This window comes from Ambystoma mexicanum, chromosome 4q (assembly GCF_040938575.1).
Source record: "Ambystoma mexicanum isolate Mex_15411 chromosome 4q, UKY_AmexF1_1, whole genome shotgun sequence".
NCBI lineage: Eukaryota > Metazoa > Chordata > Amphibia > Caudata > Ambystomatidae > Ambystoma > Ambystoma mexicanum.
Genome location: NC_090928.1, coordinates 1,035,956,103 through 1,035,973,793, shown reverse-complemented (window position 1 = coordinate 1,035,973,793; position 17,691 = coordinate 1,035,956,103).

Here is a 17,691-nt window from a genome sequence, read left to right as displayed (position 1 = left end):
GAATAGGGCTCTGTTTGTTTTTGCTGCTGTATATGTACAGAGAAATTAAAGTGTATAATGTATAATGTAAATTAGTCAATTTATTAACATCTTGAATACGCACTCTTGTGTGCCCTGTCTCTTTGCTGTTTGACATGTCGTCCTACTTTCTTGCAATAAACATGCGAATAGCAGAAAGGAAACAAACACACACCCAAATATCACCAGAAACATTTCTGCTAAGCACTAATTGAAACAAAACAGTTTCACGGGTGAATCAAGGATTTGTATAATATTTCGATTATATTTGTCATTTGCATTTTCCAGAGCAATGAATTGCCCTTAGCACAAAAGGCGTCACACTCCCCAACTCTAAACGTCGGATTCTCCGAACAAGCTTGATTCACGCTTCTGCTTAGAAGTGACTTGATGCACAGCGTGCCTACTATTGCAACTGATCCAGAAGGGAACTCAGGGATCAAACCTTCTGTTCCTGGATGCATATCCTTCTGGTGAGATATCGCTTTACTCAATGTGTTAACTAACCCCAGGTGGACACTTGATCTATGGGTGCAGGCATTCAGAACAATAGCAGAATATTTACTGTGCTGGGTAGATTACCTCCTCACAGTAATTAACCAACATTGTACCAAGCAATCTCTCTCCATTCTGCAACTGCAGGCTGGAGCCTGCCAGTTAGAACAGCTTCAGCCTGTCATGTCTGAAGCAACAGTTGGAGTAAAGGCCCAGGAAAAAAGCCTGTTAACGTTAAGTATGGTAAACGCCCAATGATTTATTAGACAACAAAATGATAATAATGGGTACAGTTTGGGAAAGAGAGCCGAGTTATCTACTCAGCCCTAGATTTCCATCAAATGTCCGGAAGTGTGCCTAACTCCCAAGTTTTGTCATAAAATGCCCAGGTCATTGCCGTGGATTGGTGGCAATTGTTCAGGCACCTGATTCATTTCCAAGGATTGCCATTAAGTAGTCAAGTGCATATTCCATTGGCAAGCATTACAATAAACGAGCTAGGTGCTTGCCTTGCCAACAACTGCCTAGGCACATACCCCATTGACAAGTATTGTCATCAAATGCCCCTGTACTTGCCCTTCTGTCAGAGATAGCCGTAAACTAATCAGGTATTTATATAATTACCAAAGATTGGCAACAACTGGCCAGGTACTTGCCCCATTCCCAAGGATTCTGAAGATACAGATATCGAAGAGGTGGCCTACAGAAAATATAATGAATTCATACAGCATAAAAAAGTGTTGTTTTAACATAACGTTGAAGGGGACAGCAATCAGTACCTTCATTTGAAGCTACAATGAACACGTGCAATACGCTAAGGAAAGACTATAAGTACCCGGTGAGAGACAATCAGATTGTTACACGCAATCTAATTGGCCCTCTTCGGGGCTTTACCCAACACAGAATCTCTTGAATCTTAAACTTCCTTCATATCCCCGGCAGGGGGGGTGGGAGGGGCGGCAGCCCCTTAACCAATGAGGAGGCTCAGAACGGGGTAATCTTCCCTCCGTGCCACCACAGGGGTAGAGGCTGCCATCCTCCCCGCCGGGGATTCAGGTAAGAGTCAAGGTTACACCATATGCTGGTCATGTGGGCTATGGCTGCACAAATGTAGCGTGTTGGTAGGCGCAAATGGACAACAGTGAAACCTTAATACAGGCCTCTTTCTGGCCTCATCAGGGTATTCTCTGCCATCAGCACTATGCCACAACCGATCGCAAGTTGTACCATTTGGTGAAACTAGCAAGGTACGTACAGTGCTTGTCCAGTGGTTTTGAATTGGTTGCGTACCAAATATTTCAAAATGAAAGGATAACATAACACATACATTCAACCAGAAGCACATGCACTCATGAATACTGACTCCCTGCACTAAAACAACTAATTTGGTGTAGTTTATGCATGCAAGCTCTTGGTGTGGTGACTGGTTACGTTTCTTTTGAGATGGGATTTCAAGAACATGCAACCAAAAGAGACCCAGGATAACATTAACAAATTGCAACAACAAAAAACAGATAGACTGGTCTTAGTCTTAGATGTTTTCCTAACTGAACTTTAATAAAATAGCTACTTTTCCAGTTGTTGGGGAGGACCCACGGACACTCCCTCCAATGAGGTCCCATGAAGTCTAAAATGATCTTACCTATTCTGACGGGGCCGGGAAATGCCCATCAGTGGCCTTCTGGGGATACCTACCGCAATAAAAGATTAGGGGAAAAAACAAATATTGAGAATGACTTTGGGTAAGGTTCGTTCTTTAAAGATTTTGCATTTCACAGCATTGTAGGAGACAAGCAAAACACTGACTCAGAGAACCCTGAACAGACAAGAGTGAGCCCCGCAGGTCAACCAACCTTTATACCCTTGTGTTCACACAGGTTTAAATACACAAAAGAGTGGCACATTACCAAGACTTTATAGGGAGTAACTAGCCCATAATGAGTCCACTATTCTATGGTATGGGTACTAGCAGGTATCTGAAGCTCGGAGGCCCAGACAGAGTTAGATAAACATGCTTCTACAACTGGGAAACAAAACGTGTTCTTGCAACATTAACAGTGTCTGCTTAGTAAACTTTAGTTTTGAAAGCAGTTAAAAAAACGAATTTTGCTGGAAAATAAATGAGCAAAGAAGTACAATGTGTAAAATGTGTTTCCCATGTTAAAAGTGCTCCAGTTGAGACGGTTCCCATTACATCTCCCTTTGGGCTTAGTATCCCAAATCAACAAATCTGCTTACTGAAAAAAACTTTGCAATATGGTTTTAAACTCAGATTTTCTCCAACAGATCAATAAGAACATTTCAGATTTGCTCAAGTCGCCTTTCCCAGCCCCTCTCTGAATTGTTGCACCATTGGTCTTGTGTCTCAAGTAGTCTCTGTCAATAGCTGGCACCGTCTGTGCCAGCCATGGATGTTATATGATGCGGGGTTGCTGAATGGCAGCTTGCCCATAGGTCTGGTGATGGAGAGGCCTGAAGGGATGTCCTCCTCTGTGGGTGTCAGGTCTACATGGGTCATCCATTGATTATCCTCTTCAGCGATGCTTGCATCACAGCATACTCGATATGCTGTTGCTGCATGAAATCGTGTCTGGATGGGCAGGCGCTTCTACCATCCCTTCTCTTCATCAATCATATGTTCGTCTTATGTTCTGGAAGGGGGTATCTATGTATGTACATTGCTTTGGGAATTAATGCAATTGCTTGATGGTGTGTCTGCCTGCTCTTCTGGCAGCATGTGGAGGGAGCTGGGTCTGGTGCTATTGTGTGCATCCAAGGTTTTCAGGTAGACAGCATCAGAGATCAAGAGCGGGCATGCATGTTTGAGTTGGATCATTTGCGGGTCCCAATGTTAATTGCCTGTTACTGGTGCTTTGCATCAACAAATGCCTGGTTCCAATGGTGTCTTGGGCAGGATGGCATGGTAGAAGTGTTTTTGGCTTAATGATAAGTGCCCTTTTCGCAGCGTTTCAGAACAGAAAAACAATGCTATTAGTACCCTGGTCTTGCGGGCAGGGGTACTAATAGCAATAAGCACCTCGCCACAGGGGCCTGTAGCTATGGGCCCCAGGGCATTACCTGACTCAGTAATGCCCCCGCGGTGCGGGGCTTATTCTTTAAATATAAGCAATAAATGCCTGAATGGACCGCAACTTTGGAAGCATCCACCCTTTCACGGAAGAAATTCACAGTTTTGTCAATATTGTTGGAAAGGTACTTGTTTTCAAGGCCATGGATTTTTGAACCGCAAAGCATGCTAGAAAAAAATCCACCATGTTTAATATTTTCCCAAATTGTTTTCATTAGACAGTGAAAATATAACACATTGCACCCATTCACCATAGACACCCAGACAATTTTGAATGATGATCTCTGCCCGCATCTTAATTGCATAGAACCAAAACTAAGGGTATTCATACAGCTTTCATCCCCCTATCCTCCACGTTATCAATTTATAGAGACTGAGAGAAAAGGAAAGGAAAAGACCAGAGAAGGACAAATATCATAAGAAACAAGAAGCAGCAAGGACAGGAGAATGGTAATATAGGCAAGAAACCCATAATTGAAGAAACAAATAGAAGAGTGCAAATCCAAAAGAGGAAAGGCATGAAGGAAAAGACAAAAGCAAAGGAAAAGAGTAGAGAAAAGAACAAAGACTGAAAAAAGAAAAAATCAGGAAAGGGGAGGCGAAACAAGGGATGGAAGAAAGGCATTACAAGGATAATAACCCACTCATATACAAAAAGAAAGAGTTGTATATAGCCCTGCAATGGCCAAAAACCTAGGTCTTTAAAGAACAGACTCTGCCTGACAGCAACAATAACAGACCCCATTGGTCATTGAAGAACTCAATCAGAGAAAAGCAATTCACAATCCGTTAAGGAGGAGCTTCCATTTCCTGGGCTGCTGCTTCTTGATCAACCCTGAAAATCTGCAGGAAGACCTAAGATGCCTTGGGAGCCAACGAGATAATTCTTGTCAGCATGCGAGACCCCTAGATTGGCAAGATACCAAACCCAGGCCATTATAGATAAGTATGCCAATGGCTTCTGAGTTTGTAGGAGCCTAGCTCATCATGACATTGTTGCCTCACTGTCGTCCGGGAAGTGTAGCGCTCTGTTCCTCCCAATATCTAGTGAACTGATATGTGCTACCTTATGAAGAAGAGATTATTGAGTGTTTGGGTCTGGAAGGACTGCAAAGTACCCCCATTGTTCCTCATCTGCTAGGTTGACATCCTTGAAGGGAGACTCTAAACTCTCCAAATCTCCAGGGTCCCCTAAGGTCCTGGAGGCCACAGTGACTCAGGAGAGACAGTGTCGGGAATGCCAAAACCTCAATGTAGGCAGCCCTCCTGAAATCTTCTCCCACTTCCAGCTTTTTATCCTGAATCCCCGCTGTAACCAACATCCTATCATGAAACGGTGCTGCATCAAGAAGTTGGGTTTCTATGTGGGCTCTCAAACTGAGTCTCCATAGAAGAGACCGAGTTTGATACCTTTTTAATACTATTCTGGAGGGTAGAGATCATGTCTTTACCTCACTGAAGCCCCTTGAGGTATTCACCATTTTTAATGCATGCACGCCATCGGCTCCATCTCCCTCCATATTCCGTGAATGTGGGACAAAGAAGTGCTCATTCTCGTGTTTGCCTCACCTGCTCATTATTTTGGGGACTGGGGCTTCCCTTACCACTTACTTCCGTACACTAACAACCTTCAGGAAAGTATAGGACTGCCATCCATGGTATGGTTTCTCATCGCTGTGTGACCAGGAAACCCAGGCCTCTGAGGGCTCTTCCAGTGAGACGGCTCCTACTCGCTGGCAGCCACATAGTTAACCAGCCAGTAGATTGTGGGCAGCTCCCCCAGATCAGGATCTTCACTGACCACCATGAAGCAAAATGAGCCCTCCCACCACCGTCTTGCTTTGCTGCCACAGGGACTCTCACTTCGGAGTTATCACCTCAGTGTGCGGCCATCTTCAATATCCTTCCCTGTACTGGGCCGCTACACCACTGGACCACCATTCACCAGTTTTGGTGGCAGAGGAAACACATGTGATCACTCAGATTGTATCCCAGTGTCACCCAAAAACCAGTTCATCTGCTGAATACCGAGCAGCCTGTCAGGAAGGTATGTGCAATGCTAACAGTACCAGCGAATAAGAGTTGGTGTTGACAGAGTGACCATACCAAAAAAATAAATAGAGTGAGAAGAAAGAATAACACATATTGGCAAAAGCAACAGTTTGGGCTTTTCTTTATAGGCATTTGCCATCCACTGCCATAATATAACCTGATACACCATTTACCAGTTGTAAGTATCGTTTGGCCGGAAAGGTCCACCCTTTGCCATGAATCACCATGATATGCCCAGCTACTCACACCATATGGCACATCAATGGCAGGTATTGCTATCACACACCATCAGCACAGCTCCTGGTCTATCCCTGACACTCTCTGCTTTTCGCTTCTTGTTATCTGTCGTTTGTCTTGTTGCAGCGCTCTTATGCCTCAGGGCCTTTGTCTCCAGCGCTTTAGAAATAAATAAAATAAATAAATAAGGAAGTGTCCGTTTCTGCTCTGTGCTAACATCATTGTCAGATTTTGTCACTAAAAGTCAGGCACACACACTATTGTTATCAAAATGCCACTTTGAGTGTTCATGCGCGTCATCACAATGTGCACTTGCTGTCGTACAATTGCGGTATTACCATTTTATCCAAGGTTGACCCTTATTTCCCCATTAACAGGTTCTCTTGATAAACCACCAGCAGACATATGAAATCTGCAAAAGCAGGGGCGTTGCTAGGGGGGGTGGCTAAGGGGGCTATAGCCCCTGATCTTTTGGTTGTAGCCCCGGATAGAATCTCAGGAGCTACAGCCAAAAGACTAGCTAGCCCCCAGTCCCAACAGTTCCGACATCAGCTTAGCCCTGGGTCTTTTCCAGACCTACCAACTCCCCTGTGCAAAAGGGTTACAAGTAAGTGTTCTAGTCAGAATGGAAGGCAGGGCTTTCTCGGCTGCAGCCACAACAATCTCTGGGACTTGGTGTTGCAGATGGTTATCTAGTCTTTTGCAGACCCCTAAAGTGATGGGTGTATCTCCTGTAACCAGTGCCCTCAATAGCTCAATGAGAAGTCTACAGAGACCCACACTGCTATTATTAATTTGTTTTTAGAGTGGGTAGAGCCTCTCATGAGCCCAGCAATGATAACTGAGAGGACCTCTCCAAGAGGACGCTTTGGCTGTATTTAACCATTGTATAAGCATAAAACAACCACCAACCACAAGCAGCAGTTACTTATTAGCTCATCAATACAACCTGGTTCGGTTCCATGTGATTTTAACAAACAAATAAATAACAAATTAATTTATAATGACACAAAAATAACAAATCAAATACAATAACAAATGAACAAAATAACAAGAAAATAAAAATAACAAAGCAAATACAATCGTTTCCCTCTTTTTTGGGGGGAGTACCCCCCAAACCTCTGTTTCCCCTTGCTAACAACCCATCCCAACCACCTCCCCACAATATATAACCCTTTACCCGACACCCACACATAGTTTCTTTAAAGAAAAAATCATTATTTTTTGTTATTTATGTTTTGTTATAAATTCATTTGTTATTTTATTTCGTTATTTACAGTGTATATCACCTTGATCCTGCTCCGGTGAAGGCACTTTTTACTAGATGGAAACCACTGTATAGATGGTAAATATGTACATTAGCTTTCAGGACTACGTCTTCAGGGGGAAACACTTTTATACAATATCTTATTGGATTGGGGGGATGATATCCGACCACTTGTGTCTGCCTGTGCAATATGTTTCTTCCTCTAAAGAAAACGAGGGACGGTTGTGCTTTCCACTGCTTGCACACCTGCACATTCTATCTTCAGACACTCTGGGCGGCATAGAGTTTGGATGTATGGTGAAAAAGTGACATTGATGCAATTGCCATTACTTCTGCTGCACCTCAACATCCAGAGTGCTCCTGCTCTTCAGCAAGATAAGTACCCATTCTTACTGCTGAGCATCCTAACAACAGAGAAGGAATGATTGCTGCGTTGTGCCATAGATTAGGGGGAGCGCTGAGAGAATACGGTGTGTGGGAGTTAGGGGACAGAATATCAGAAGTATTAACTGTGGATTTATTCACCCTAAGCGAAGTATGACTGAATACCCACGCCAGCGCAATGCATGTTGCAAGCTGAGCCGGCCCTAGGGGGGGGGGCGAGCCGGGCGACCACCCGGGGCGCCACGCCCCCCCAGGGCGCCTTTTGCCCCCGCCACTCCAGCTCGGGGGAGTCTTGCAAGGGCTCCCCCGAGCTGGCTTTGTGGGAAAAGGCGCAGCAGACGGCCTTTTACTGTAAAATGTACCCACGGCGGCGGGTGCATTTAGATGCGCCCCTCCGCCGTGGGCACTTTTCACAAGAAAAGGCGCCATTAGCCCCCCACCACGCCAGCTCCGAGGAGTCTTTCAAGGGCTCCCCCGCAGGCGCCTCATTGCCATTGAATGAACCCGCGGCGGCGGGCTCATTCAATGGCAATGGGGTGCTAACGTGCCTATTTAACCTCCTCGCTCCGAAATAAATAGATAAATAAGTGGCCCCACCCCCTTCCGCCCCGCCCCCTGTTAACCAGGGGGGCGCGGTGGGCGAGGGGGGGGCGCCAACTCGCCCGGGGCGCTGCTGCCCTTAAGGCCGGCCCTGGTTGCAAGCACACATAACTACAGAAATGTGCAACCCGGAATACAGTTGGGCAAGGAAGCGCGTTTACTCAGGAAGTCTACGGAGCCTGTGCATAAATCAAGGCACGCCCGGGGCTCCATTCGGCTTTTCCTGGGTCTCGAAAAGAGCGCAACAGCGCCAACCCTGGGGGGAGGAGCTAACCGCCCTCGAGTTTGAATTTCTCAGTGCGAGAGGTGAGAGGTGAGCGGCAGCCCCCACCCTGGGGGGGAGGGGCAAAGTGCTCAGAGAATCATCCAAGTGACGGAACTCTTTAAACAGGAGCAAACTTTACCGGAGCAGTCGGACAACCAATCACTTCCTCAGGCTCCCTCTCTGCCATAGCTCTCAACTCACACGCTTTTGGTGGGTGTCACGCACCTTGTAAAGGGCCGAATCACCCACCAAGCCTCCTGCACGCCCATTCATTCCAATGGGCGTCTGACCCGCCAAAAACAAAATCGGGTGATTCCACCCGCCTTTGCAGCAAAAATGGTTGAGAGCTATGCTCTGCTATACACAGCCACGCATGAGTGCAGAGAAAGCTATTAACTCACAGGCGCGGCCCAAAAATATAATAACAACCTGAATAACAGCACAAACGAAATAGTAGCAGTTAAGCTCCAATACAGGGGACAGCCACACTAGTTAAGAGCACTCCAGAGGAGCAGTGAACGTGCAAACACACCTGCTCACAGGTACTTGGCACAAAACCCAGGATAATTATAAAGAAAAAGAGAAAAGGCAAGAATGTGGGAGAAAGAATGGAGCGAGGAAGAGCAAGCAAAGGACTTAGCGCTTAGCTTCAAGGAAGTTCTGGGTAACCCCCTGGTCGATACAGTGGCAGAAGGAGTTAAACCCCTACTAGAAAAGCTAGCAACATTAGAATCTCTTCTATGTAAGAGGAAGTCCAGCACCAATGTGAAGCAAATGAGCACGTCCACAAAACGCCTGAGATACAAAGCCCTCAGGTGAGTATTAAGATCCAGAAGAGAAAAGCCTCTTTGACCCCTTCAGTTCACCAACACGGGGCAGCTGACGCATTTAATAAATTGAGGCAAGCTTTCTTGCAACGATCAGCAGTGCCAAGCCTCCTGACCCCCTCCCCAGGGGAAGACAACATGGGCAATAGAAATGAGGACTCCTCAGAAAGATCTTCCGAAGCTGTGGTTTCTTCGCAAGAAGAAGACGACAAGCCACTAGAGGTGTGGGTGGAACCCAGAAGCAGCAAAAGAGCGAGGAAAGAAAAGCACCTTGAAGGTGAAGAAATAGAACTGTAAGCTATGTTTAACCCCAACGACATCAGAAACCCAAAGTAGTTGGACTGGCAACCGTCTGCCAGGGTAGCGAAATACATGGTGCAGAGAATAAGGAAAGCGCTAGATAAAGAGACAAGACTGCACATGAGACCAGAATGCCCTCGCCCAGAGCTAACAGGGAAGGTAGCAGAGGCCCCCGAGCTCGACCACAAAATATTAGCTTTTGTCAATAAATCCTCCAAGGGCCTCTGGAAAGGGATGGATAGGTCCTGGAGAAGCTGCCAAGAAAAGCTTCTGGATCTAACAGGTCCACTGGCAAAAGTAATGGACCTAGGAGAAAGAGCTAAAAGTTCTGGCAAAGAGATCAAAGCAGACAACCTAGCCAACTGGGCGCAGAGGCAGTGTGTCTTCAGGGAAACGCCAATTACGCAGTCTCCTCTGAGAGGAGGATAGGACTACACCTGAAAATAGACTCGAAGCTGAGTGATTTAGCCAACTATGAGGCAGGAGAAGCAGCCCGCGGCCTACTCTTCGGAGAAGCCTTCTGGAAAGAAATGGGGAGATTTGTAGGTACTTAAATGGGGAGATTTGTAGGTACCGTGGAAAAAGCGCAAGCATCAATAAAAAAGATCTTCCAGGGAGATTGTTTGCCGGGAATGGCAGTTACTGAAGTCGAACGTCTGGCCGCTTCCAATCCTCATAAAGACCTCAAGGAAATAGAGCCCACTATTGGGAAGGGAGACAGCAAGATTCCTTGTCCCAACCAGAGGGAGATTCCCGAGAGGATGCTGCTGAAGCAGGGGTACTGGAAGAGCACACAGCTCTAACACAGGTGAGACACAGCACATATCCGCCAATAGGGGGGAGAACGTTCTAGATCTGGTCAAACTGGGGCATGCTTTCCATCGACACATGGGTGCTACAGACAATGCTAGGACTACAAATAAAATTCGTACAAGAACCCCTGCAGGAAGCGTACCCGCTCCCCGTTCACATGACATACTCAGAGAGAGATATTCTACACAGCAAGCTCAAGTAGCTCCGGGAGAAATGGGCCATCAAGCCCTGCATTCACCCCCCCAAATTTGTGATCAATATGTTCCTGGTCCACAGGAAAGAGAAAGTGAGACCAGTCATAAACTTGAAGGAGTTAAATGGCTGGGTACAGTACAGACACTTCAAGATGGAAGGGATACATCAACTGAGAGACACTCTAAGAGAAGGGGACTGGTTAACGAGATTAGACATAAAAGATGCATATCTCACAATACCCGTAGAGAGCGCATTTAGACCATTCCTAGTGTTCCGGTGGGTGGGGCGGTTATGGCAATGCAAGACAATTGGCCTCGCGTCAGCGCCATGGTCCTTTACGAAGCTCATGAGACCAGTAGCGGCAGCCATCAGAGAGAAAGGGATCCAGATAATTACATATCTGGACGATATCTTGCTGTTAGCAGATGGCAGACACAAATTAATACTGCAGACATACTGCGTACAAGATCTCCAGACATCGCGGGGCAAACCCGAGATATCAAGAAAGAGATATGGGTATGCCTCGACAAGCAAGTGGTCTTGCTACGAATAGTAGCGAGAATTGTGGGATTGCTAGCGTCCTCCATACAAGCCATCTTCCCAGGCCCCCTGTCCTACAGGGCACTGCAAGGTCTAAAGATAAGACACTTCCAGCAAGGACTGAGGTACCATCAATTGGTACCACTAGATCAAGAATTGAACACAGAATTACAATGTTGGTTACAGAATATGGAAGTATGGAATGGGCAGGACATCTTTGGGGATCACCCGGACCTAGTAGTGGAGTCCGATGCCAGCAGAGAAGGCTGGGGAATGCACTACAGCACCTTGGAGATATGAGGGAAATGGAGCACAGATGAACTGTGCCTTCAGATAAACTGTCTCGAACTGTTAGCTGGCTCTTTCGCGATAAATGCTTTCTCAAAAAGCAGAGCCAACTGTTGCATCCTGCTGAAGATGGACAACATCTCAGTGGTCAAATATATAAAGCACCTGGGAGGGACGAAGTCCAGACTCCTAGCAGAACTAGCGAAGGATTTCTGGCACTACTGCCTACAGTCTGGGATTTCAGTGAGAGCCGTGTTTCTGCCAGGTTTGCTCAACGTGAGAGCGTACTGGAACTCCAGACACCTGACAAACAGCAGCGACTGGAAGCTCGACATTTTCAAGCACGTGGAACAGCTATGGCGTCCCATATACACGGATCTGTTCGCCTCCAGACTGAACGCCCAGAAAGAGAGATACTTCATATGGAGACCGGAACTGACAGCACTAGGGACAGACGCCTTCCTACACGATTGTCACGGGAACTTGCACTATGCCTTCCCCCGTTCATGATACTGAGCAGAGTGCTAGCAAACTTCACATGGAGAAGGCAACAGCAATAATTATAGCACCCACATGGAAATCACAGGTATGGTTCCCAACCTGCATGGAGATCTCTACAGACTTCCCGCTGATCCTCCCGGCAGGTGAACACCTGCTCAAGGAACCAACTGGGTCATTTCATCCTCTGAGAGTGAAGGGGACACTCTCCTTCATGGAATGCAAGGTGTCAGGCAAAGATGATCACTGCCAGGAATTTCGGAACAAGCTGCAGGACTCATCACAGATTCATGTGCTCCCTCCACGAGAAGGAGCTATGATGCAGCATGGAGTCGCTGGACAGCCTGTTGTAATGGGAGGGGTTCATCCTGTTTCTGCCCCTTTAGCAGAGATCCTTAATTTTCTTGCATCTCTCCTGGGATAAAACAAAGCCTTCAGGACCTTAGGAGTTTACAAGTCAGCAATATCAGCAGGGCATGACCAAGTGGATGGAGCGCCAGTAGGGGACCATCCAGCGGTGACTAGGCTCATGAAAGGTGCTCACTTCCGGATACCGCCAGAAGCCAGATACTCACATATGTGGGACGTAAACATAGTACTATTGTTCCTAAATAGGTGGCTGGTGAATAGATATTTATCTATGATGCAGCTATCAGGGAAACTTGTATGCTTTTATGTCTAGTATCATGTAAAAGAGTCTCAGACATCAAAGCATTGGACATAGACAAGAAGGTATACAGGCCCAATGAGTTGACATTCACGCTCACGGCAAGGACCAAGACGAACTCTTTGTCAATCTCATACCTGTATTTGACCCATGAGCTGCAATTATGCATAGCAGCATGTATACGAGAATACGAGAGTAGGACGGCAGAAGTGCGCCCAGCAGAAGTATCAAAACTGCTAATAGTGCATAGGAAATGAAATAAAGCAGTGGCAACAGCCACCTTAGCAAGATGGGTCGGCAAAATCATGCAGTTAGCAGGAATTGATCTGACAAAATTTGGAGCACACTCAGTAAGTGGAGCGATGGCGTCCAAAGCATTCAGAAGAGGTGTGGCTTTTGAGCGAAATATTGTGCGCAGTGGATTGGACTAGCAACATTTTATTTTAAACCATTAGCATCAATGGCAGAGGCAGTAATGAGAAGCTTTGAACAAGCATAATGCGCGCCTCCTGTCTTGACATAGAATGAAGATTACCACTGCATACTGCGCAGGGAGTCTTGATTCTGGTAAAGACAACGAGGCTAGCTTTACTACTCCTCCCAGTGCAGGCATAGCATATGTCAGACAAGTGGAACAACATGTTTAATTTTGTCCTGTGCATAGGCGATACCAGCCCCACCCTTAACAATGTCATTTGCCTGTCCCTTAGGAGACGACCAGAAGACCCTTTGAGCGAATGGCAGGGAGAAGCTGGCCGTGGCAGCAATGGTGTTAAGACAGAGGGGCGCAAGGAAGGGAGCCCGAAATTTAAGACCAAGAGGTCGATGTTTGTTTGTTGAATAGACTCAACAGTTCCAGTTGGCACTTGGTGTAGGATCAGTTCGGAGCATCCAAAGAAGAGGAAGAGCATAGCGTCTGGGTCCGGATGCAAGACAGACACAGGAAATAAGAGGCACTACAGAGACCCTGAGAAAAATGGGAAATCTACTTTTAAGAAAAATGAAAGTTGTATGGCATTTTCTGTTATTTGTTGAAACTGCTGAAGAGTTGAAGTAACGAAGTTGAAGCATAATGCTCGCCTCCTGTCTTGACATAGAGTTTGGCAAACCCCAATACCCCAATAGAGCACAATGATTGTCCAAAATGGAGACTTAGTGAAGAGACTGTGTGGCTCTAAATAATGGGAACCCTTCCCGTTGTCACATAGTTAATGAATGCAGTAACAGTGTTAGAGCTTGCTGGTATCTCTGGAGGAAATACTCTATGTAGAGGCAGTACCACAGGCAGCACTGTCCAATGCCGTTGAAATGATTAGAATGTGTTGAGTGTACAGTGTCCTCTAGAGCGTCACATTATTTTTGATTATTTTAGAGTAGTTCATGTCTTTCCAATTATGTGGATTTATAGGAATTTGTAGGGAATTCTTTATCATGGGCAGTGAGTTAAGAATCACTTTTCACACAATTGTCATGTAAACAACAGTTCATTTATTGACACTGATCTGATATCCCACATATATCCCTCGGGAATATAAATGTGAAAACAAAACAGCCAACCCATGTTTAATGCCACACCAGGCGCTTCCCCAAGGCCTTATTTAATCTGGCATGAAAAACACATCTACTTCTTCTTGAGCATAGAATGGGTTTCTGGTGCTTCTGATTTCAATCCAGTGTGGCAGCTGGGGTGCTCTAAATGTCTTCTCGCTGCTCGTCCATTTCAAAAGGCATATTTCTAAGGCAGGGACTGCAAGTGTTTGTTTAATAAGATAAGTCCTGTTCCTTAAGCTCATTGAAGCGCAGGAAAAGCAATCAATGTGTACTACAAAATAACAAACTCCTATTATGAATGCATGTGTTGCCCAGGGATTCCCAAGCACACTTTTGTTAGTTATTCAATAATGAACCACTGTCTGTAACGTGACCCTTGAGTCTAGATTGTACGTGCAGTCGGGTGCCCTGCTTCTCACCTAACGCATGAAAATTTAATCCCAGTATCTGAAGTTTATGCCGCGTCAGCCCAGTCTGGTCAAGGAATGCTGTACTCATCTAACTTTGCACTCTTGGCTTAAACCTGGCGCGCTCCAGCATGTCTGGGGATGTTGTGGTCTCGCGCAGAAGGGATGTGACCTAGCAGTTCAGGCTGGACTGCCCCTTAAGGGGTGTGACCAAGCCTGGTTTGGATATGGTGTTTTCCCTTTCTTTAATGGATTGGCAGGTGAAGAACGATGGTCTGGAGGGTTGCCAGAATTTAAGATAAATTAAAAACTTTACAGCCATCACCTTTTTTGAATCACGCTCCAGCAGGTAGTTCTTCACATTTTGCCTACAGCTTGACATACATGTCAACAGCGAGATCAAAGAGAAGGGTGCTTTTTGACTGGAAAGAGGGAGAATTAAATGTGCCCCTTGATTTGAATTGGGGAAAGGAACATTTAGGAGTCTAGCAAACAAGGGTAGGTTTAGATGGAAGCGGTTTCGTTGGAAACCTTTTTGATGGAAACACTAGATACCAGCAAACAGGTATGTTTGGCATATGTGTCTCGATTTATTCACAATGTTGGAGAATTCAGCAGATTTCACCTAATTTTGGCTTCTGACTGTTATGCAACGGCATCAAAAAAATTACTTTGGAATGAAACCTTACGAATCATCATTGGGGTATTCACATTGGTGAAAGAGACTGGGCACTGGTTTTAGATGAACAGCCTTAAGAATGATAGCTGGGAGCCTGAACTTAGGTATCGTTCTTTATCATCAAGCTTGGGGACCTGCTCTCGTATGACCAGTTGAGTAACTTTGCTGAAAATGTTGTGGGGGACATGACATCTGAAGAAAAGGTGCCCCCAGCCAAATGCACGGGGATAAAATGGTGTGCCATGAAAGCTGGGGGGGACAAACAACCCTGTCACCCCCTAAAATTACGCCCATGCGTATGACCACCAGTGGTCCCCTGCTCAGATATGAAGGAAAGGTTTTGGTGAACTGCATTTGGCGGAGCAGCCTTGGAACGCATTCCTTTGTTTACATGCCGTGAGCGTCCTTGCTTAAGTGAAAGGCTGTGGGAAACTGTCTTTGGAGGACAACAATTTAACTAAGTTCGTCACCTCTATCATCCATTCCTGCTGATAAAAGAGTACTATTTATACAAAGGATTATAAAACGCAGAAATAGATATCTGCACAAACAAAAAACTAAATTAAATACTTCTGCACAGAGGAAGTATGACTTTAAATTCCACATCCACTTTTCAGAAAGCCTAACTCCAAAAATAGGTTTCCTCTCCCTTCCACGTTTCATGCTACCAATAATCCACGTGTGCAGGAGGGCAACAACAAGAACAAGAGGGCAACACATCTGTGCATGACATTTACACATGCCCAATCGGCACAGTAGTTTGTTTCCATGCAAGTCGGCACAAATGAACATGAAAACACAGGAACTGCTCACCCATTGACTAGACTGTGAAACAGAAAGATTTGAACCTCAAGCAAAAGCAGAGCTGACAAGGAATTGACCTGCGGAGACAAGAAACATCAAGAAAAGACTGAGTGAAATAAACATCAATACATGCAGCTTTTCTGTTGAAGCCGTGCCAGATCTCATCGCCCAGACAATAATACTCATTGACTGAGTGCTCCAATAGATGGACAATTGGGAAGTGCTTTGCTGGATGGATGGATGCAAGCTTGTCAGGGAATGCATGAGGTCAGAGAAAATGCTGGAAGATGAGAATGCTGATATATGAGTGAGAGAATACTAGGGTGCTGCCGCTCCAACCCAGGCTGTTGGAGATATGCAACCCGGGTGGTGGGAGCCAGTGGGTTCCCCTCTTGTATGGATTTAAGAGTAACTGCAATAAAGGATCTTGCTTTTAACTTATCAGAAGTGTCTGCGGATCGTCTTTACAACATAGACGTCAGACAATAAGATAGACCACAATGGTATCAGATAGAGGCCCCTCAAGGAGGTGGAGTAGCGCAGTCCTCCACTGGACCATCCACAGTTGTCAAAGGGAATAACACCAACCATTTCTGGCATTCCCCGACTCCATATTCTGCTGTTATACAAACATTAACGGAATAATGCTCTCAAATATGTTATTGTCCCGATCGTTTGGGCAAGTTGTTATAAGCATACAGTGATCGATCGTAAAAATGTTTTCCATGCATCTTACCTTAGTTTTCCTCACTTTTACACATGCGAAAACAACGTTTTGGGCGCGGCCATCTTGTGCTAATCTTAGCCGTGGAGCGATCGCCCTAAGTTAAAGTGCGCTCGCGGCAATAAATCGAAACACCCGCCCCCGAAGCTGACATCACTTGACCCAACAATCTGCTCCACCTATTTTCGTTACGTTCATGGCCAGCATAGCCCAACGTTCCACGTCATCACCCATGCCCACAGAAACAGGAAGATAAACACAAGATAATCAGACATCCACACACAGAGCATACCTTCTCCGTCTTGCCCTAAATAGCATTTCCGTATAGAGTATTTCAATGATACATCAACAATAGTCTGCAATGTTGCAAGTGCTTTTATTTTTCAAAGAATGTTCACATGAAATTATAAACTCCAGGAAGCTAACAATTTTTTAATTTTGCAGGTAAGTTAGAGTTGGCGATGATCGCATGACTCTCGAGCTACGCAGATTACGATGAACGCTCAATATTCTTTGTCCTTTTGTGTTCATATCTTGCCATATGGCACAACTGTAAAACAATTCAATGACCGCCCTTGGTGCTCCGTGTGGGAGAAGACATGTCTTTTTTGCACTTTCAAAGCGCAACGCTGTCGCTTCTCTGCTTTGTTACATCATGAATGCTGACATGTTGCTCCTTATTACCGGAACCGCAAATGGACATATAGGGCCATATCGATCGTCCCACATACCGTTAACCAAAAAAACACTGCTTATGGTAATCCTCCAGTGTTGAATCCAGAAGCCATCTGCTGGCACTTGGAAGTTATGGGACGGGCAGTACGGTACAAAGTATCTGCAAACAAAACGCAATAAAAATACATTTCAGTTGCCGTTCTTTATTTTAATATAACAAGTTACTGTATAACTCATAATTGTTTAAAACCTAATCTTAAGCACAACACAATCAATATTTAACACGCAAATGAAAACAAGGTGTACTATTGAGACCA